This window comes from Canis lupus, chromosome 7 (assembly GCF_011100685.1).
Source record: "Canis lupus familiaris isolate Mischka breed German Shepherd chromosome 7, alternate assembly UU_Cfam_GSD_1.0, whole genome shotgun sequence".
NCBI classification, from domain to species: Eukaryota; Metazoa; Chordata; class Mammalia; order Carnivora; family Canidae; genus Canis; species Canis lupus.
The window spans coordinates 11563504-11585711 of NC_049228.1; positions in this window are offsets into that span (position 1 = coordinate 11563504).

The window sequence follows — 22208 nt, forward strand, 5'->3', positions numbered from 1 at the left end:
TCAGATTAAAATCCACATTTCCTCCAGTGAACTTCCCTCAATTCTTCCACTGCCTGGAATTGAAGTCATCTTGCAATAGCCCATAGTTGTTGACGATCTCATCAGTATAGGAAGTGACTTTGGATACTGCCTTCCCTTTAGATTGCTGAGAAAGTAATTCCTGTTCCCCTTTCTCCATGAAATTCTCTTTTTAAGAAGGAAGCTGAGGGAAAGAGCAGTGGAAGTGTCTAGCCTATGACGTATTTAAAACTTAAAAAAATTTTTTTCCAGTTGAGTACATTTCTCAACCTGATACTTTCACACCTTTCTGAGCAGAGTGTGATCTGATAACCATTAACAGATACAATTATTCTTCAATTAACCAGAAACTATAATAAAGAGTAGGAATCATGGACACTTCAATATATGTTGGAAACTCTTCTAAAACTGTCTCTTCTAGACAAAGAACCATATACCCAGTTTGTTTTTAGAATGTAGTCTAAATAGAAATTTTGGTATGATTGGTAAATAAATAAATAAATAAATAAATAAATAAATAAATAAATAGCTGTATGCACACAAAACTACATGCATGGTTACAGCTTTTTATAATTAGGCATAGCTACATCAGGTGTGTTTATTGATTTTACTGTAACTGGCGGCTGGTCTTTGTACCCACAGAACCAGAACAAATGAATCATAACCTGAGTCTTGGGACCTGAGACCAAGATGTAAAAGACATGTCCAAGTTTAGAGCCTTTTGTATGACTCAGAGTTCTCTGTGTGGTTAAGGTGTGGTTAAACAAAGTATAGCCATCTGGTTATTTTAATATTGTTTAGGGTATGACATCAAGAGACAATTCTTGCTCTCTCTTTCCCTTCATCTCCACAATTATTAAGAGTTTTTCCCCTAAATCAGAATAAAAGGTCAGTACCACACACCACACACCATACACCACACACACAGTCAGAACACGGAGACTAGACTATAAACAGAGATTAAGTTGCTCCATTTGGGAGAGGCTGTATGTCTGACTTCAGTTTATCTTTCATGGTTGGTCTTAAGAAACTTAAAGGCTGTGCCATTTTATGTCATGAATTCCCGAACCTGGCTGCACATCATAACTACCTGCATTAAAAATGCAGACTATCAGTCTCCAACTGAAGCCTGCTGATTTCAGAATATTAAGAGGCAGGCCCCTGGAAGCAGTATTTCTTACAAGCTCTGCAGACAAGGCTAAGACAGGTCAGTACCCATCAGAGGGCCAGTCCTCGGGAAGCTCTCATCTTCATGAAAATGAATAATTGTGTAGATGTAAATTCCTGATTTTCAACTCATTTTTTTAAAGTTCCTATGTAGACTATAATTATGTAGTTTGGGGACAGAAATATGAGGCTAACTGTTGAACTTCAGGAACCAAACAGGCTGGTATGTCTGGATGCAGCAAATTGCAATCCTCTATTGAAAAACTCAACAAGATAGGATGGGATCCCTCTGACCCAACATGGCATTCACCACCCTCAAAGGAACAGTGTCTCCCTCACCCCAGGGCAGACTGATCAGCAGACACTGTGTTTTATCTCCTTTGGGCTCTAAGAACACTTGTCTCTCCATCACTCTGCCTCCACCACCTCATAGTTACTGAGCTCTGTACCCTTGCTTGAGTCTTGCCTGAGGGCTGAGATTGAGTCTAATAAGGATCATTGCCTGTTGGAACTGTTATGATTTAAAGTTCCATGCTGCCTCTCTTGACCAGAGCAGGATGGTATAAAATGGAAAGTAAAATCATTCTCCTGCCTCACAGCCCCATTCTTCCCATTTTTGTCAGGTCTAGTGGTTTCCTGTATAATTCTGATTAATGTGATCATTCTACAGTGTTTTGATTTCTCAACTTTTGACAGTTGAGAAACAAACTTATTTCTACTTATCTTCTTGTACACATTTCTCTTGCTAATATTATGACACATTTTTTCTTATTCCTTTGCTTTTGTTTATAAATTTTAGTAATATGCTTAAAACTTTGTTTCTTGATACGTTAATTTTAGATAACATATCTTGACTCTTCAGTAAGTTGAAGAAACTAATAACCTCTCTAGATCCCTCCACTTCTCCCCAGCTTCATAAATATCTCAGTAATATTTCACTGGTCCTGTCATGGTTTATTACATGTACATTATGGATATAATTATACTTCAATTTTCTAGGATTTATTCAAAGTTTGAATCTGATAGCCAAAAAGCAAACCATCTATTTTAGAGTTCATATTGGGCCATGATTTTCTTGTGTAACTTTTAGAGTTTCCAAATATTTGGAAATATTTTTCCTGTTGAAAAATAATATATATATGCTTTTTCATTCTCCATAGATGTTTGTTTTTAAAGTTGTTCAAAGCTGAAAGGAGTTATATATTTTCTTCCCAGAATCCTAACAGCTAGGAATACACACGAGGTGGAAGCTAGACCATTTGGTTAAACGTGAGGGTTTGAATCTTGATGGAGTGATACATACAGGATGGTCTGATCATCTATGGCAGCTCTGAGAGTCTAACAGTGCAGCATGCAGTGAGGAGAGTACAGAGGTGACAAAGACTAATGGTACCGTAGCAGGTGCTCAGTAGTAATGGCATCTATGGGGCTTCAGCTGGGTCTTGCCTCCCTTGGATTTTGCCCTTTACTCTAGGCCTAGAGATTTCAACTTTTTAATATTTTCTCAGAATAGCCCAATATTCTTCCAGTAAATTCCTTTTTTTTTTAAGGTTAGCAAAGTTGTATCCATCGTTTACAACCAAGAATCAAGAATTATATAGACAACTAGTACTGATAGTGGATTATCACTGAGAAACACTTGGTAACAAAAGGGAAGGAGAAGGAATGTGGGGTTGGTTATCTGGCCTAACACCTGAAGACAGTAGCACTCCTAATATTCAGAGATAGGAATCTTCATATGGCATGGAGGAATTAAATCATTAAAGCTAGAATAAAGTTTTCATAGTGCTTTAGGACCAAAAACAGATGAGATACTCATAAAAGTCCAACTTGATTAGAATGACCAGAAAGTAAACAAAAGCAACAGGAAACAAAAAAACAAAACAAAACAAAAAACAAAAACTCTAAATCCATTGAATAAAGGCCTAGAGTGACCAATTCCTGGACTTCAGTTAATTCATAGATCCAGAGTCTGTTGTGTGGAGGAAAGGCTAACTGGGATTTTACGGTAATATTACAAGGAATTTCTGTACAGCTTCCTCCTAGTACTCCCTGAGGGGACCATCATTTACTAAATTGTCTTAGACCAGAATCTTTTGAAAACAGAGCCTGAGGCAAAGACTTTTTTGTGGAGAAGTAAAATCCCAGGGTAATGAGAGTGAGGTAAAAGAGAAGCAAAGAGGGAAAGATGACAAATAAATGCAGTGTGATGCATTACTGCTTTATGACATGGTGCTAAGGGGGCTGAAACCCAACAGGTGTACCCACTCCGCCAAAGGGGATCCTCCAGAAAGGTTGTATGCAACAACTGTGCCTTGAGACAGGTGATCAGATGGAGGATTAGAGAGGAAATTCATCTCCTGTCTCCTGCCTCCTTTGGCTAGTCCAATGGAAAGTTAACTCCCTTGCACTTCCGGATTGTATCCCTTGGCTCTTTCTGCAGCTGTTTGGGAATTTGAATCCTCCAATCTGTGGAGTGAGGCCTCACAGGAGTTTGGAAGCAGTTGGAGGAGACTTAGATTCTAGATGTAGCCTTAAGTCCTCATAAGAACTACATAGGCGGGATCCCTGGGTGGCACAGCGGTTTGGCGCCTGCCTTTGGCTCAGGGCGCGATCCTGGAGACCCGGAATCGAATCCCACATCGGGCTCCCGGTGCATGGAGCCTGCTTCTCCCTCTGCCTGTGTCTCTGCCTCTCTCTCTCTCTCTCTCTGTGACTATCATAAATAAATAAAAATTAAAAAAAAAAAAAAAAGAACTACATAGGCCTGTACATTGGTCTGGCTACACCAGTTCAGATACATGAAAAGGGCTAAGGTACCAGATTATAGATGAAGCCAAGAGGACTAAAGAAAAGCTTAAGATGTGTCTAAAACATAGAAAGTAAATGCTCTGATATACTAAAATTATTACACAATGACTCTGAGTCCCATTAATTCTTTGGGATCCAGAATATCCTTCTGGTCAAAGTAGGGATTTCTGAGATCAGACAAAAAATAGAATTTTGTACTGAGTCTGCCTCAAAGTAAAACACTGATTCTTTTCCAGCTCTTGAATATATAGTTTAAATGTATATCTTCAAAAACCAACATTACCTCCCTGTCTTATGGGATAACCCCATTTTAGTAGAGAAAGCCAAGCAGAAACTTCATGCTCTCCTACTCTCTACCAAAATAGTAGATCAAATATTATGACCTTGAGGGGATCACAGAGATCAGTACCACCACCAATATGTTAAATGCTAGACTGACTGTGATTTTGAACACATCTTCCATTGGATTATAACAAGTTTAATCAGTTGACTTCAAGTGCAAATGATGTTCTAGATGTTGTCTCCTCCCTAGAACAAATCACTTTAGTTCTTGAAACTTGGTGTAAGACTAGTAATCTAGTCTAAATCTTTTTCTTTCTTTCCCAAACCCCCAAAATATCAGAATAGTTTGTCTACAGAAGGAGTTAACAGAAACTCTAAAACCTCAAAGATACATCAACAGTGCTAGGGACACATCAATCATGCAAAGATTTAATCTGCGGGCAACTTCTCTGGTTCTCCATCCCACAGTATATCAAACTAAAAACATTATGCTGAAAAGACCCTGAGAGCAGGAAGTAACAGGTGCTCTAGTTTTCTTGTTAAGACATTTGTGTGCCAGAGGAATAAGAAATAAGTCCCATAAAAGTATAGGGAGCTGCCATCTCAGTAAAGGTTCTGGGGCTCTGTTGGCCTGAGGCATCTTGGGCACATTCTTGCTCCTTTGGCCCCTTATCATTATGCTCATTCAATTCCTTACTCATACCACTTGTTAAATAATCAATTTTGAAAGGCTGCTTTCTGGACCTGCTATATGCGTCCTGAGATTACTTTTTAAAAAGCACTCTGGGCCTAGTTCCACTATATTTTTTGGATCCCATATTTTCATGTTGCATAAGTGCACCCTCACTTCTGTATTTTTTCCTCATAGGCCCCTCTAATACAGAGGCTTACTTTTATCAAAGCATGCAAACCAAGAAGGCAACGGAAACAGCCTACTTGCATGACAGAATCACAATCCTATGCAACATAATCATGTAAGTTATATCCTATCACCTTTGTAATGTTCTATTGGTTAGAAGCAAGATGGTCATTGTGAGCCATCTCAAAGCCTGCCCACCACCCAGATCAGATATGAGTTTTCTCTTTGGAAACTTTTAGTAACTATTTGTGATCACCAGGGTCCTAATATTCCACGAGGATTTGTCTAGAGTGTGTCTTTTTTCATTAGTCATGCTTATATTTAGCCTTAGAAAGTTTTCTTCGATTATTTCTTTGTTTAATTTATCCTTCCCATTTTAAAGAGAATTCGTCTTCCTGAATAGATCCTTTATGTCACTTACCCATATTATTTTCCTCCTACTTAACCTGTCATGGTTTGAAAGAGATGAGTTCAAGTCTTCTATGTCACAATGATCCTTTATATTCCAAATTTCTGTTTTCTTAATGATAATACTGTCATTTCTGCACTGAATTTCACTCCATTCTTTACTTTTGTTTAACTAATTTTGGCCTTAATTCCCCATTGTCTGAACATCCATTCCTTTTTTGCTTGTTTTTATTTGTTGACTGTATCTCTGTATAAAATTAGGTTTTGCTTTATTCTTTGTCTAAAGAAATTTTAAAATCTTTTTCTTTAGAATGATAAATGAGGCATACATATTTTTAGCACAAGAAATATGTTTAGTTTTAGTCTGGTCATATTACTTTCAATTTTGTTTCTATATGTGTGTGTACACACACACAATCTGTTTATGTGATTTGTTCTATTCGCTTTGTTTATATCGTTCCTCTGATATTTAGGAAGGTTTCTATTATACTATAGTGGTTATTTTCAAAATTATAACTTCGGGTAATACCTCTGGTTCTTTGCTTCTTAATTCTTTATGAGAAATGACAAAATTAACTTATCCCCTCTTCTTCCCTATCCCCCTTCTTTCTCCATTATTACCGATATTAGTCAGTAACATTATCTTTTTTAGTATTTACCTTTGTGCTATTAAACAATATATTTGACTCCTAGCTATGGTAGAAACTTTAACTTGCCTCTTTCAATCAATGATATTAGTTTACCTTTCATTTTCTTTCTTTATTTCTCCTTTTTCTAATTTTGTTAGTCTGATCATTTCTACATGGCCAGACTAATAATACATACATCTGGCTTGTCACTGTAATTCCCACCTGTGATTTTATCTTGATTTTTCTGGGTAAATATATTTAATTCTCACAGAATATCACTTTTCCATTCTGTTCTGTTATCACTTGTTTGGCCTAAGTTCATCTCCAGTAGTTTCCTTAAGAAGAGCTCACTGAGACAGTATTCCTTAAGTGCTTGCATGCTTAAAATTGCTTTAAAAAAAATAGTCCTGGGTACATAGTAATTGTTATATAGTTGTTGGTCGTGATGAATGTTATTGCGATTACTTTTACCAAAAATGTCACGTTGGATTTTAAAAATTTCTCTTTGTGCTTTTGCATAACTTCTGGGAAGAAGAAAGTGCTGACTTAGTCATCTTCACACATTATCCTTCCCTTTTAAACTGCTCATTTCCTTAATATTTATTGATCCTTAGTTGTCCATTTGCACTTAAGAATGGTTTGGGGCACCTAGGTGGCTCAGTGGTTGAGCATCAGGATGAGCATGCCTTGGCTCAGGTCATGATCCAAGGGACCTGGGATAGATGCCTGCATCAGCCTCCCTGCAGGGAGCCTGCTTCTCCCTCTGCCTATGTCTCTGCTTCTCTCTGTGTGTCTCTCATGAATAAACAAATAAAATCTATTAAAGAAGAAAAAAGAAAAGAAGAAGAAGAACAAAGAAGAAGGAGGAGGAGGAGGAGGAAGGGGAGGAGGAGGAAGGGGAGGAGGAGGAGGAAGAAGGGGAGAAGGAAGGGGAAGAAGAAAGGGAGGAGGAAGTGGAGGAGAAGGAGGAAAGATTCAGGTGACTAATATAGATGGCTAACGTGAGTTTCTTCTGCCATTTCAGGCCTTTCTCTGTCCTGAGAACCCTGACTACCTGTCTGGACAGGTATGCAGGGCATGGCATACTGTGGGCTTCTCTTCACGGGGTATTCTGAGCTGTGCAAGTCTAGGTTGAAATCATTTCTCTCAGAAATTTGAATCCATTCTCTGACCAATGCCAGAACAAGGAGGGCCCTATTCTCAGGCATCAACTTCCACTCTGGGAACTCTAGGCCCTTCTATGCAGATTGGCTTGATTTCTTCAGAGAGCATTTCCTGTATTCTACCATTCAGCCTGGAGATAAACATTGCTGCTGCTGCTGGGGGTGGAGGAGGCCAACAGTGCGGCCATTCACAGGCTGTTTGCCAATCAGCCCTCACAAGCAGGTCTGACTGCAGGCTCTGTGTCAGTGTGAGGGTGGGGCCTCACTCCACAGGCTGCCCTTTAGGGAGGGAACAGTAGAGCAAAGGGGTGCAGAGAGGAGTCTCTCAGAGTCTGCAGGGCCCCAAAGTGGGATGGGAAGAGAAGAAGAACCAGAGAGATTATTCAGATCATGGTCAAGGAGAGAAGGAAAGGGCCAATGCTGGTGAAGTGAAGCTCTCATTTAGGTCTAAGCTGTGAGGCAAGATTGAGAAAGGAGAGATAGGGGAGGTCAGAAGTACAGACAATTGGAAGGAAGTTGAAAGCAGCATGTGTGGTGGTTTGCAAAAGTGGCTATAAATGGTATAGAAGTGTCAGAAGCTCATGTTTTATTTTTACGAGGAACTGTCTCTGATTTGGGGAGGAATCAGAGGCAGATCTGGGAGCTTAAACAGCCAGGAGACTGTACACTTGTATATCTACATATCTTCATATGTGGACAAGACCATGTTTCTCTCCTTCTGGAACAATGATGGGTCCCAGGTGGTTCTCTATACATTTTGGTTGGATGGAGAGATGGTTAAGTATCTAAAATATCCTTTATTAATGGATCCAAATGCACGGCACATTCTCGCCTTGCATTTGATTCAGATCTTCCAGATAAATGAGAAGCCAATAGAATAAGATAAGAACTAGGGCCCCAAAGAATTCTAGTTGGCACTTAGGGTTTGGATCCTAGCTGTCTGAAAATTCACAGAAGGACAGAGGGCTTTAGAAACGAATCTCCCTCTAAGAGTAAACTCTTGGAAGTGTGTATTTTTCTTGAATTGTTCAAAATCAGCCTGGATCCCAGTAATACAATTGGATCAGAAAGATTAGTCCATCATCTGTTTTCATCATTGTTGGCATTTGTAAGAAGGAAAAATATAATAAAGCCAAGCAAGACATTTGAGATTTTAAAATCAGTCATTCATTCTCCCCCGTGAGCACTTTTTCTCTTGCTCTGATGAATCAATCAGTAAGGAGCACGTAGGGAGGGTCCATTGTGTCCGAACTCCTCTTCCAAATGCTTACATGTTTATAATAAATACACAAACTTCTGTGAGAGGTAGGTGATAAGTTTTAGATCCCTTTTGTTTTTCTTCAGAGTTTTCCAAAATACTCTGTGTAACACAAGTTCCATGAAATGCTTTATAAAATGTAAGGTTTTATGCTGTAATAAATTTGGGGACTAGTGCTTTATTTATTTTCCTCTTTGACATTTCTAAAACACATTAATATATTAAAGAATCTGAGAACCACAATGTGGAAGTCTATTTAATTTTTTTAAATAGAAGTTTCCCAAATGTGAGCTCTTTTTTTTTTTTTTCTTTCTATACAATTCCTAGCATCTCCTGGATTGCACATGGAGAAGGCTTTTTACTCTAGAGCCCATGGCTCTGGTCCAAGCACCCACTTGGATGCTGCTGAGGACTGCAGCTGGCCTCTGTGGGTCAGAATTCACGGGCTCTCTGCCTAATTCTGAGAGACACTTTTCTGATGCCCCTGAAGACAGCTTGCTCCAGACCATTCAGTCTCTGTAAACTCAGTCCAGTGGCTATTTACCATGGAACTGATACACTGGTAAAGGATACCAGTTTCCTTTGCTATTCTTAGGGAAGTAGACAATCTCCTTCAGAATTGGCCAAGCCTCCTGTGAATAAAGTATCTCACATTTCAAGAAGATGTATTACAAAATATTTTAACATAATTTGGCAATTTGAACAATCTCACTCACTTTCTAAAATATGACCAAAGAAGTATTTAAACAGCACTTGTATAATTTTCTTCTTCACACTTCTATAGCTCCCAATATGTACTTCTCTTATAGCATTTAACATTGTCTATATTTGATTATTGCCATTAGGGTATACATTTTTTTCTTATCTATTATATGATAAATTACTTATGGCTTTTAATCTATTTTATCCCTGAATAAAATTTCATACCAGGTTTTACACAATAAGGATTAAACAAATGCTTATTAAACATTTAGCTAATATTTATAACATCCTTATGAGAAAGACTTGCTCCAAAAAAAGTGTCTTCTTTGGAAAAATGTCTATTCAGGTCCTCTACCCATTTTTTAATTGGGTTATTTGGGTTTTTGCTATTGATTTGTATGAATTCTTGGTATATTTTAGCTATTAACCCCTTGTCGGATATGTGGTTTGCAAATATTTTCTCCCATTCCATACCTTGTGTTTCCATTTGGTTGATAGTTACCTTTACCGTGAAGAATCTTTTTAGTTTTATGTGGTCCCGTATGATTACTTTTGCTTTTGTTGTCATGTTTTTACTGTCAATTCTAAAAAATCATTGCCAAGACCAGTGTCAAGGAGCTTACGCACTATGTTTTCTTCTAGAAATTTTATAGTATCAGGTCTTCTGTTCATGCCTCTAATTTTGAGTTTATTTTTGTGTTGTGTACAACAGAGGTTCATTTTCATTCTTTGCTGTCCAGTTTTCCCAACATCATTTATTGAAGAGACTGTCCTTTTTTGCATTGTATATTCTTGGTTCCTTTGTCAAAAAGTAACTGACTGTACGTAGGTGGGTTTATTTCTAAACTCTCTATTCTGTTCCATTGGTTTGTCTTTTTTAAGCCAATGGCACATTATCTTGAGTACTGTAACTTTGCAATATGATTTGAAACCAGGAAGTGTGATACCTCCAGTTTTGTTCTTTCTCAAGATTGCTTTGGTTACTGGGGGTTTTTGTGTTCCATATGAATTTTAGGATTTTATTTTTCTATTTTTGTGGAAAAGGATTGCATTGAATCTGTCGATCATCTTGAAGAGTATGGACATTTTAACTATTCATTCTTCAAATCCATGAATATAAAATATCTTTTCATTTATTTGCATCTTCTTCAATTTCTTTCATCAGTATTTTACAGTTTCCAGTGTACAGGTCATTCACCTCCTTGGTTAAATTTAGTCCTGAGTATTCTATTATTTTTGATGTAATTGTAAATGGGAATGTTTTCTTAATTTCCTTTTCTAACAGTTCATTGTTAGTGTATAGAAATGCAACTGATTTTATATCCTGCAACTTTACTGAATTTATTAGTTCTAACAATTTTCTTACTGGAGTCTTTAGAATTTTTTATATGTACAATCATGTCATCTGCAAACAGAGACAATTTTACTTCTTTTCCAGTTTGGGTGCTTGTTTTTTTCTTGCCTAACTGCTCTAGCTAGGGTTTATGGCACTACATTGAATAAAACTGGTGAGAATGGGCATCTTTTTTCTTTTTTCCTACTTAATAGACTTTATTTTTTGAGCAGTTTGTGTTTACATAAATTGAAAAGGAGATACAGCGATATCCTTTGTATCTCTTCCTCCCACATATGCACAGCCTCTTCCGTTTTCAACATTCTCCATCATAGTGGTACATTTGTTATAACTGATGAACTATACTGATAAATCATTATCATACAAAGTCCATAGTTCACATTAGGTGCACTCTTGGTGTTACACAGGTTTGGACAAATGTATAATGACATGCATCCACCATTATACTATTGCACAGAATAATTTCACTGCCCCCCAAATTCTCTGTGCTCCATCTATTCACCCCTTTTTTCTTCCCTCCTAGCCCCTGCTAGCCACTTATCTTTTTACATAGATGTCATCTTCTATGTTAAGGGAGTCACTGAAAGTTTTAAGACCCGAACGGATGTAATCGGATACAGTCCTTGAAGGCAGGAAATGTGTTTTTTTCTGCATTATATTTTCTGACTGGGGATACGTGGCACAGAGTAGGCACTCAATAAATACTGATTGAATGAGTGTGTGTGCCTTAGAGACAGATGTTTTCTCAGGATTAGTCTTTTTTATCTACAAAAATAGTTTGCAAAACAGATTCCGCCTGGATGCGAAACTCTACCTGAGAGCATCAGATCTGCCCTTTCCCTATGTTAATGATCATGTGGACAGATTCCCCAGAGACCCTCCCTCCTCACCCACCATGATTTTCCCACTGCCATCTTTTCACCCTCGCTGGACTCTGGAGTGCCTATGAAAACAGAAAAGAGAGTCTGGGCAGGGATCATATCACTGCTTCAACTCCACCTCTTTCTCTGTTGCCTTTTGTGGTCCACAGGCAGACTAGAGCCACCGACCTTCAACAAGCTGAGCAAATTATCTTTTGCTAATGAGCTTCATTACCTAGTTCTCTATTTAAGATAAATTGTAAAATTTTATAAAGGCCTTTAGAAGGCATCTGTGGCACTTGCAGTTACTTGTAGTGAAATGGTGGAACTACTCCAACCTCGTACAACTCAGTAGCATGACTGCCCAGACCGTGAGGCTGGTGCTCAGCTGCCTTCTCACACCTAGGACTTTCTTGGATCTCTACAAGTGGTCAGGATAGCAATTAGTATCCCTCTTTAACAGGTAAGAGAAAACTGAGCCCTGTGAGGGTGAGTCACTTTGGCTTCTAGTCCTGATCTGGTTTCATTCAGGTTACACAATGTCCTCTTCACCTGCACCATAAGAAACATATTAGTCCCTCCCTTGGGGACCCTTCGGGCTTTGTTTTTATTACCATAAGAGGCTGAGTGGATGAGAAACATGCCATTGGCGACAATTTTATCCATTTCACCAAGGCCTCAGGGAAGCAGGGGCTCCAAGGATACACTCTCTACATATACCATCTGCTGATAATTATCTTCTTCAGTCCCAAAAGTTGCTTGGTTAATCAACCTCTCACTTCTTGGACACCTAGTCCTCATACAGCATGAGCTGGACTTTGGAGAGGTACCATTCTGACTTCCATTTGCATGTGAATCACCTGGAGAGCTTCCTTCCTTCCTTCCTCCCTTCCTTCCTTCCTTCCTCCCTTCCTTCTTTCCTTCCTTCCTTCCTCCCTTCCTTCTTTCCTTCCTTCCTTCCTCCCTTCCTTCTTTCCTTCCTTCCTTCCTTCCTTCCTTCCTTCCTTCCTTCCTTCCTTCCTTCCTTCTTCCTTCCTCTATCTCTTCCTTCCTCCCTAAATTAAAATATTCATCAATGGGCTATAACCTGCAGTTTAAAAAACACTGCTATGGAATAAATAAGGCAAATGCAGCTTATCTTGGAATCCCAACTTCAATTGATAGACGATGATAACATGGAAGAGTATGTTAAAAAAGATTCTGAGATAGAATCTAGGCTTGTTGGCAAAGAAACAGTGATCTATTAATCAGCTCACAATCGATTTAGAAGTAGAAAGCAGCAATCCACATGGGAATTATTTGCCAGTTTTTGTTATGGCAGAATTATTTGCCAATTATTGGTGAATGATCTAAGAGTTTGCTATAAGATTGGGAGACATGGACATATCCATACATCTTTTCAGTATAGGCCAGGTGTGATAGGCAAAGTAGGGATTTCCAGAAGCACTACAGGGATTTGAAAGGACTCAGAGTTCTTCTATCTATCTTCTACCTGAGTATAAGTATTCAGAATAAAAAAAAACTGGGAACTAGTTCTCAGTGAAATTTAAGGACATCAAGAGTGGAGTTCACCAAAAAGAGAGTCATTGTAGACCTCAAAGTCCACATGGCAGAGTAGAGCCAGGCCCACAGGAATTTCCTGGCAGCACCACAATGGCAGATGAATGATAAACCTATAGATGGTCAGCTTTTTTGTGAAAGAAGAGCTGACCACATATTCTCCAGGGTCAGCTTAACCGAGGTGATATTGAGGCTACGTGGACAGTGTGCTTCCATTCAAGGAGTTACTCCTGAACATCCTCCAGGGGCTAGTCCTGCCCTCAGCCCAGTGAATGTTGTGTACTACTGCAGAAACACTGACATGGAAGGAGGGCTAGAGACATCAGCCACCTAGAGAACTGGGAAGAGCAAGGTCCTCAGTGTGCTTCAGTCTCTGAGCAGGTGAGGAAGATTTCCCTGAGCAGCCTGCTCATCAGGGATGCTGAAATAAGGAAGCCACATAAGTGAAGAAGAGTAGTCAGGACTGGGAAAGGGAGAGGAAGGAAACTCCTTATAAACCCCCCCCCTTTTTTTTCAGGTATTGGAAGAAAAAGACCAACACATATAATGGTCCGTGGTTAAAAAGAATCAAGGAAGATAAACAATGTGAGAAGGAAAATGGCAAAGAGAGTCTTTGAGCATATGGAGGGTGCAGAGATGTCACCTCCTATAGGACCCTGTGTGCTGGCCAGCACAAAGTACAAGCAGAGCACTGAAGGCACAAGACTGGAATGCTAAGAAAACTTTGTAACACCTGTCTCCTCCATCAGTTAGGCAGGAACAAAGCCAACTGATGACTAGCTCTGGTCTGCTTCACTTCCACAGGAGTGCAAAGGCAACCCTGGCTCTTACCTACTCTTGAGCCCATCTTCTCTTCTATTTCTGGGTACATACCATATTCAGTATGTATTTACTTTGAAAATGGATATTTATTGTCAAGAGCACAACCCAGGAACATAGAACATTCATCTGGGAATTGCTGAGGCAACTCAGGTAAATGCCAATAATTATTTAGGCTCAAGTTAAATACAGAAGATCAAGTTCCTGCACCTTCCATCAGAACTGTCTGGAGAAGAATACTTTTAGAGAAAGCCTAAAGCATTTTCATATTGAGATGTTCTGTTTGCTAAAGCTGTCATCTGTGACTGAATACCCTTGATCAAGGAGTCACAGAGATAGTTTGGGACATATCCATGACTGTCACTCCAAACTCTTTGGTGAGAAATCAAGCAGTGCTAAGTTTAGAGACAATTGGGTTTCTTATAAGGAGTGTTTGAGGCAGGTTTGTACCAAAAGTCTTCATTTTTGTTCTCTCTCTTTTTATGTCTGTCTCTCTCTTTCTACTTCTCTTTTGTTCTCCTTGCTTTTCTGTTCACTTCTCACTTCTGTATCTTCACTTTTTCTACCAGCACATTTCATCTGCCCACATCTCCACCCTAATCCTCACTTCTAAATATTTACAAATCTGTAAAGGCTGAGAAATGCAAATGATTGAGAAGGACCATACTGGAGGAAGAAGCGCGAACCTAATTTTTAGTAAAAGGATAGCGAAGGTTTGATGTTCAACAGTTCAAACAAGAGTCATGGGAGATCTTGTTTCCCAGTTATGTTGCTCAGGCTGCTACAAAGTGGGCAATAAGGAGGAAATGTGGTGCTCAAAGTCACATGAAATTACCACCTTCGTTCCACTATTTTGAACAGTCTACATGGTCAGAGGCTACCAAGGAGCTGATTCTAGGAACCAAGCCAAATCCAGTCAATTAAGAGAAGTCGGGGAGTGTTTAAGATCTAGTAACACCATCTATCATTAGAATTGAAGAGCTCAACAGAGAATAGCCTGGAGGCTCATCACAAATTTTTCTTGACGTTGGAAAAATTGGCTTAAGGGAATTAAAAAAAAAAAAAAAGTTCCAAAGGCTCTTGACTGGAATTTTAACACATATCGTGCAGCTTGATTACAGCTAGAAAGAAGGAAGTAACTCAAATAAATTCATATTTTCAGCTGTCTAGCACAGCAATAAAGAATAAAATGCCAGAGAACTCATTATAGGTACAGAAGACTGGGAGATGGGTTTGTAGAGATGGTGACCCACAGAAATATTTTGCCTAAAATGGCTGAGGGCTATCACAATGCCTTTATTTTCAGTTTGCAGTTGCACCTACTTATATTTCAAAACACCTTTGCAAAAGAAAAATTAAGAGATGACTACTATATTTTTTGTGTTTTGATGCCATATGGCATCACTATATAATCATACAAAAGTGAGATGGTCTGTCTCACCCTCCATTGCCATCGCTAGGAAAGAATATAATGCATCAAAGCACAGGGCAATCTTCCAATGCAGCTCCAAAGTATATACATAAATGGGTTGACTTAACTCTTATTTCAGGGAAGAAAATTCTATAAAGCTTCTGAACAAATAGTTGAACAAGTAATAATAATAGTGATACATTTAATCTATGGTAGTGGAGCAGAGGAATTGTGGATAATGGAACTCCATCTATTGAAAAAGCAAACCCTACCTCTGTTTCCGTCTGGTCTACTAGACCTGTGCATGGCTAGAGAGGAGAGGGGAGGTGACAGGTACTGACAGTGAAGCTTAGTTCTAGGTGTGGACAAAAATAAAACTTGATTTGTCCTCCTGTGCCTTCTTCATCAGGTCATTACTTAATGTGGCTCTCACTTTTACTCCATTCAAAAGACAGCCTTAGTCACTGCCTGCCACATCTCAGGGACATTGCAAAATCTATACTGACCCCTGTCCCAGGAGAGGCATTTTGATAAGGCTAGGAGAGATTCAAAGACATTAGTGACCTATGTCTTATCTTTTGGGATTCATTCTCATTCATTCTCTCTTTCTTCATACAATGGATTAAAATGCAAACTTGAGGCTATATCTTGCTTAGAAAGACTTAGGATGAGTGACTTTGTAGCTTTTACTACTTCACCCTCAAATGAGAAGTTTCTCCGTCCATGCCCACTTTCTTTATTTTGCTTTCCCTGTGCATGCTGCCAGGTGTTGAGATCTGGAGGACCAAGATTTGGATGTGGTGCTAGTGTGATGGAACTGGGGTCTGCATGTAAAAGGATGCAGAGAGGCAGCTCCACATGTGCTCTCCTAACTCAACAGGAGGTTACCTGAGAGTTTGGGCAAAGACTTGTAGTCAGAATCAAAGTAATTGAACCTCACTCAGATGCTTCGCTCTTTTCCTTCAGGACTCTAGCGTGGAGAGAAGTGGCAGATCTTGCCAAACCTTCAATCTCTTCTCCAAGATGTGACAAACACACCTCTTGCTCAAACCCTTTCCTGGCATTGACTTCTGATGTTTTCCAGGGTTGTAATGTTCCAGCCTATTCTTACTCCACTATCAGTCCCAACTTCGCAATTCTCCATGACAACTACAAGTCTCCATATGACAGTTCAAGAAGACTGTGCTCCTGGCCTCTTTTTCCCTTCACTCCAGTTCTCAGAGTCTTTCCTCTTTTCTGCATTACTATAGCATCTTTTTAACTACAGTTTAGGATAGGGATTACTAGATCCTGCCTTAGGTGTGTTTATGCCTCTGTTTGTTTCAAGTTTGTAAATTGTATTATTCCTACTAGACTCTAGGTTTCCCTAGGGAGGTGAGCTGGATCATATCCCCTATTTCCTCCTAATGCCCAGCCAGTGTCCTACACACAGAGAGTGTTAATAGCACTACTGACATCTCTGGACTAAGAAATAGGAGGTAGATCAGGTGATTGTTACCTCCTCTCTCCAGGGGAGCAAGACCCAGAATCTACAAGGGATAGCATCTGTGCAATAAGCAATCCCACATGAGGTCTCAGGAGTCTAAAGTAATTGTGTGAAGTGTCTGTCTCTCTGGGGAGAAGGGTAGGGAGGACTTCTCAGAGGGCAAGCCCTGGAGTGCAGCAGTATGCTCTGACATTTCCAGTAAAGGAAGAGAGGAGCTGTAACTGGGTCCTTTGAAAACTCTTTATAAAGTCTTTAGACCCACTAGGGATTTGCTCAGCTTTTAAGGGTACTTTGTTTCCAAAGAGTTGACTATTCAAGAGTTAGTGCTTCAAGCTAATGAAATCCAGACCTTAGATCTGGTACAGAAATCTTGCTCAGAGACTATATTAATTTTCTTGGTCTGCTACAACCAAGTACCACAGACTGGGTGGCTTAAAACACAGAAATTGATGTCTTCACAGTTCTAGAGGCTTGAAGTCCAAGGTCAAGGTGTCAGAGGGTTGGTTTCACTCTGAGTCTTCTCTCCTTGACTTGTAGATGGCTATCTTCCTCCAATGTTTTTATACGGTCTTCCCTTAATGCATGCATGTGACTTGATCTCTTCTTATAAGGACATCAGTCATATTGAATTAGGGTTCACTCCTATGATCTCATTTTACCATAATTACCTCTATAAAGACTCCATGTTCAAATACAGTCAGATTCTAAGAAATTGGGGTTAAGTCTTCAACATAAAATTTTTAAAGGACACAATTCAACTTGTAACAGTGACTTTGGTCAATGTTGGATTTTACTCAATTGAATTTTATTCAGTTTCTTCAACAAGATGTTGAACACCTATATGGCACCAGGCTCTGTTCAGATGTTGGGGATCCAGCAGTGAACACAACAGACATTTTGATACAAAGAGACAATAAGAAAACTCTGTGGTATGTTGAATAGTCATACAGCGTATGGAGGAAATTAAGGCAAACTGGGGGCCCTGGGGGTGTCATCTAATTCATCTTCCACCTCCAGGTAGAACTGGGTACAAATTCCTGACAAGGGTGGACAAATTGACAAGGGACAGCACAGTGCAGTGGGGAAAGATGAGACCAGAACTTCTCCCTTTATGAGTCTTAACTCCTGCTTTTTTCACAAGCACAGACAGGCTGTTTCCTCTACTTGCCCTGGTAATCTGTCTCCCCTATACAAGCACAGGGTCACAAGGGGCTCTGTGAGCAAGGCTGTGGCTGGCTTTCTGCAAACAAGGGCCACTGATGCAGAAACAGTCCAAGGCACTCACCCTCTGGCTTGGGAGATGAAAGCTCTGTCATCCCCATGGATGAAAACCTGACAATCCATGATGCAGACATCATTTGCAGGCTGAGTATGTGCCAGGCACTGTGCTGTGCCTGATTCATCCTCCCCAAAGGCCAAAGAGCACTATTTTTTTTTTCACAGTTACAGATTAGGAAACTGAAGCTCAGAAAGGTTATGTAATTTGCCCCAAATCCATCTGATGCATGAGTTTTAGCCTCCCTTAGCCCCTGTGCTGATCTGTCTAGGGAGGGGTAGGTCACTGATGGAGCTGGAGTTCTAAGTTCCATTGGCTTCCTCACACTTTTGTTCTCAATTAAAGCTGCCAGCATAACATCTTCCCAAGGGACTAATAAATCTCATTTCCAATAAGCGACTGCCAACCTTAAAACATGCAAAAATTTTCAACATAAATTTTCCCAACAATTGTAACTCATTACTTCAATACAAGGCATGAACTACTGCAGTCTGTCCACGGTGATGAGGAAAACACTGGGCATGAACCCAGCAACACAGTCTTTGACAGCAGCATGCAATATTTTACAACAGTTCCAGAAGTTTTGCTGGCTGTCCAATTACAATGAAATCCTCTTGAGCACATCTCTTGCAAGGAGATTTAACATATAGTCCTCCTGATATTTCAGGACCACTCAGCAGTGAGTAGACCATGTAGGCAGGAGAAGTCTTTCTTTGAGATGTTTGCTTGCTCAAAGGCATTCCAAGCTCTTTCAAGGAACTCTTGGTCAATGCTTTGAATCCTGGACTTGCTACTGTACTATTTCAGCCACAGAAATCCAGAGCCTCCTTCTCTTTTGCCTCAAAGTAAATCTTTGCTTTGGGGACAATGTTCTCTTCTGCTAAATGTGATGACCAGAGTTTAGCTCAAAATCTAATGTTGGTAGATAACTCTGCTTATTATTATAAGTTGAGCATATTTCATATGGTTTTAGTCATTTGGTTGCCACATCAATGGATTTCCAATTCATATCCTTTGCTCTTTGCCCATTTTTCTACTTTTTTAGATATTTTCCTTATTTATTTAAAGAGGTTCTTTATATATTCTCGATACTAATCCCTTGCTAAGTGCATGCCAGCAAATATGTTTTTCCCAATTTGTGACTCATCTTTTTACTTTATATTATAAATGCTTAAATTTTAGATTTGGATTTATCCATTTTTATGTGCTTTTGATGTCTTAAAGATCATTTACAGTCTACACTCCATATTTCATATACCACTGACAAAAATTATCCGTAGTTTTTCTAAATTGTTTGTTCTAGATTTTGTATTTGTTGTTTTAAACACATTTTTTCAAAGGACAAATGACATTAGCTGTCATAAAAAAGAGGTATCTGCTTTTGGAGCATATGACCATGTTCTTAGGAATGAGATTTCTCTGTCTTGATGGTGGTAGTGCTAGTGTTGAGTTGCCGAACATCTCTAATTCTGGAATCCACCTAGATCTCACTTGTGAGAGTCTGTCTCTTTCCCCTCTCATTCTAATAAGTAATTAAAATTGCAATTGTTTAAGCATCTAAGAATACTGGAACCTTTTTCATCATATTTCCCTTCATGTTGCTTGGCATATTTATTGATCTATTTACCTATTTAAGCTATGATATTGACATACATTATGTATAGGTCTTAATAACTGCTTTTTTGGGTACCTGTGTCTCATATGGAACAATATCAAAATTAATGTAAGTTTTCAGAACGTAGTGAAGCTAACTCACAAGGGGCAACCCTGTTTTTGTAGCACAGAATGTTAGAATATTAGAATGTGTTAGGTTAAGATGTGCTACCAACAAGTCCAGGGGCTTAACTCAAGTTCATTCCTACTCTTAGCAGGAGTCTAGAACACACCAGGCCACTTCAATCTTAGGACTCCACCATCTCAACACAAGGTCTCTTCAGTCAATGGTGAAGGAACAGCTGGAGAATCGCTCTGGCTCTTCTATGCTTCAGCCTGGAAATGGGGCACATCGCTTCTGCCCACAACTCATTGGCCAGATCCTGTAACAAGACTCCACCTAACCTCATGGGGGCTGGAAATGCGAGGGAGCAGATGGACTATTTGGTAGGCATCATAGGAGGCCAGTCTGAGATTAATAGACCATTCATAAAATTTGTACCTATGCGACTGAGCATGAACTGTAGCCATAGTTCATATTTTTGAGCTCTGCTTAAAACTCACAGGTCAAGATACTCTGCTTGCAAATGCTGACTAGGAAAACATGCCTTTTGAGATGAGGGGACAAGGATGAAGTCAAGAATGCACCAGTCATCAGACAAATGGCAGAGAATGCATTAAATTTCAGCTATGGTTTAGATTATGTAGATTGTCATTTTTATGTGGGAGGGGGTCAATATTGAGAAACAAAGTAAAGCGAGACAATGAGAGGATTTCCAAGAAGTTGATGAAAAATAATAAATGCTTCGAGTGTGAATGGAACTCAAGGTCTGCAAAGAAACTGTTTGCTGAGAAGCCACAAGAGTGATTTATTGACAGGCTAGAAGGTATTGCTGACACCATTAAAATAGTTTTGTCAAGATGTACTCTCAAAAAAAAAAAAAAAAATGGGGAGGGGGGCCAGGCCAGAAATACACATGCTATTTTCCCAATGACAAAGACATATGAAAGAAAATTAGAGGAGGCGATCCAGCTTCTGTGTCTTTATGAATTTTGTAAAAACTACCAGTAAGTTGGTATTTGGGGCATACACACACACACACACACACACACACACACACGTGGAAATAAACCACTGGTGATTTTCAGAAGAAAAAAAAAGGTATAGGGAGAAAGGGGAAAAGTTCCCAGTGACAGAAAGTACAGAGAGGAGAGCAATAATTGTTTTCGAACTGCAGGAGATAAAATGCATATCTGAGAGGTATGCCTGACCTTCCGGCAACACATGGATCAGACTCAGGAGTGTGCAGACAAAGGGAAGCAAGTCACAGGGGAGAAGGAGCCAGAATGCAGTGGCTGTATGCAAAGTGGGAGCCATTGTGGGCAACCGAAGAGATAATAGATGGAAGTGGAGAGCAGAAAGAGCAAAGCGGAGTGATAAGCAATGCACAGTGAGGAAGGAAAAAAAAAAAAAAAAAACAGAGAAGGGTGAGATAAATCCCCCATAAAGAAGTCTCCAGCAGAGGCCAAGAGTTCTGGGAGGAAATTATCTGAGGGGTCTGAGTCTTTGGGGAGCCTCGCAACTCCAAATTTGTGAAGAAATGTGTTGCTGGTATCAAACAATCCACATCCCAGGCTATGCTGATGACAAAGCAGCCACCATTCATTGTGTCCTTGCTCGGCGTCAAGCACAGCCCCAGCTGCATTAGGTGTACGTCTCTCGGAGCCCACGGTGATAAAAGTTGGAGAAATCACAAATAGTAAATAATAGCTCTCATGCAGAGTTTGCTCCCTGCCAGGCCCTGTTCTAGAAGCCTTACATGTGACAGCTCATTTTAGCTCCCTGCTGGCTTTCTCCTCACCATTCATTCTGTGCCTCTGTTTCCCCGTCTATAAATGCGCAGAGTAAGGGAGGTCCCACTGCACACTGCTTAAGAGGTAAAGGGGGGTGAGAACTCACTGCACTTCCCGCTCACAGGGTGATCCCTTCTCATTGGCTTTGTTGGAAGGATCTCTATACCTGAAGACAAAGAAGGGGCAGAGGACTTGGGAGACAGGGATAGGGGACACTGAGCTGACTTTTGCCACTCGTGTGACTCTTCTGCCAACCGCTTTGCTGGAGAGGTCACCTGTCCTCAGCAGGGGCCTTTCCCCGGGGCTGGCTGACACTCCATACCAACACAATGATTTCTGATTCCACAGAAAGGGAGGGTGTTTGTTTGTTTGTTTGTTTGTTTGTTTTACCAGTAGAGCATGCTGAACTACAGGGCAGGGTGATTGCATTTTTAATTGATTGGATTGATTGATTGATTGATTGATTTCATGTGAAATGACTTAGTTGCACCAGATTCTGAAACTAAAAAAGCCAATGAAGTCCTTCCCTCATACTGTCATTCTGCATTTAAAACTGAGGACAAAGCTCACTACAGACACACCAGGGAGGTCAGCAAATATGCCCAGGAGTGCTTAGTGAGAGGTAAAAATGTCCAAGA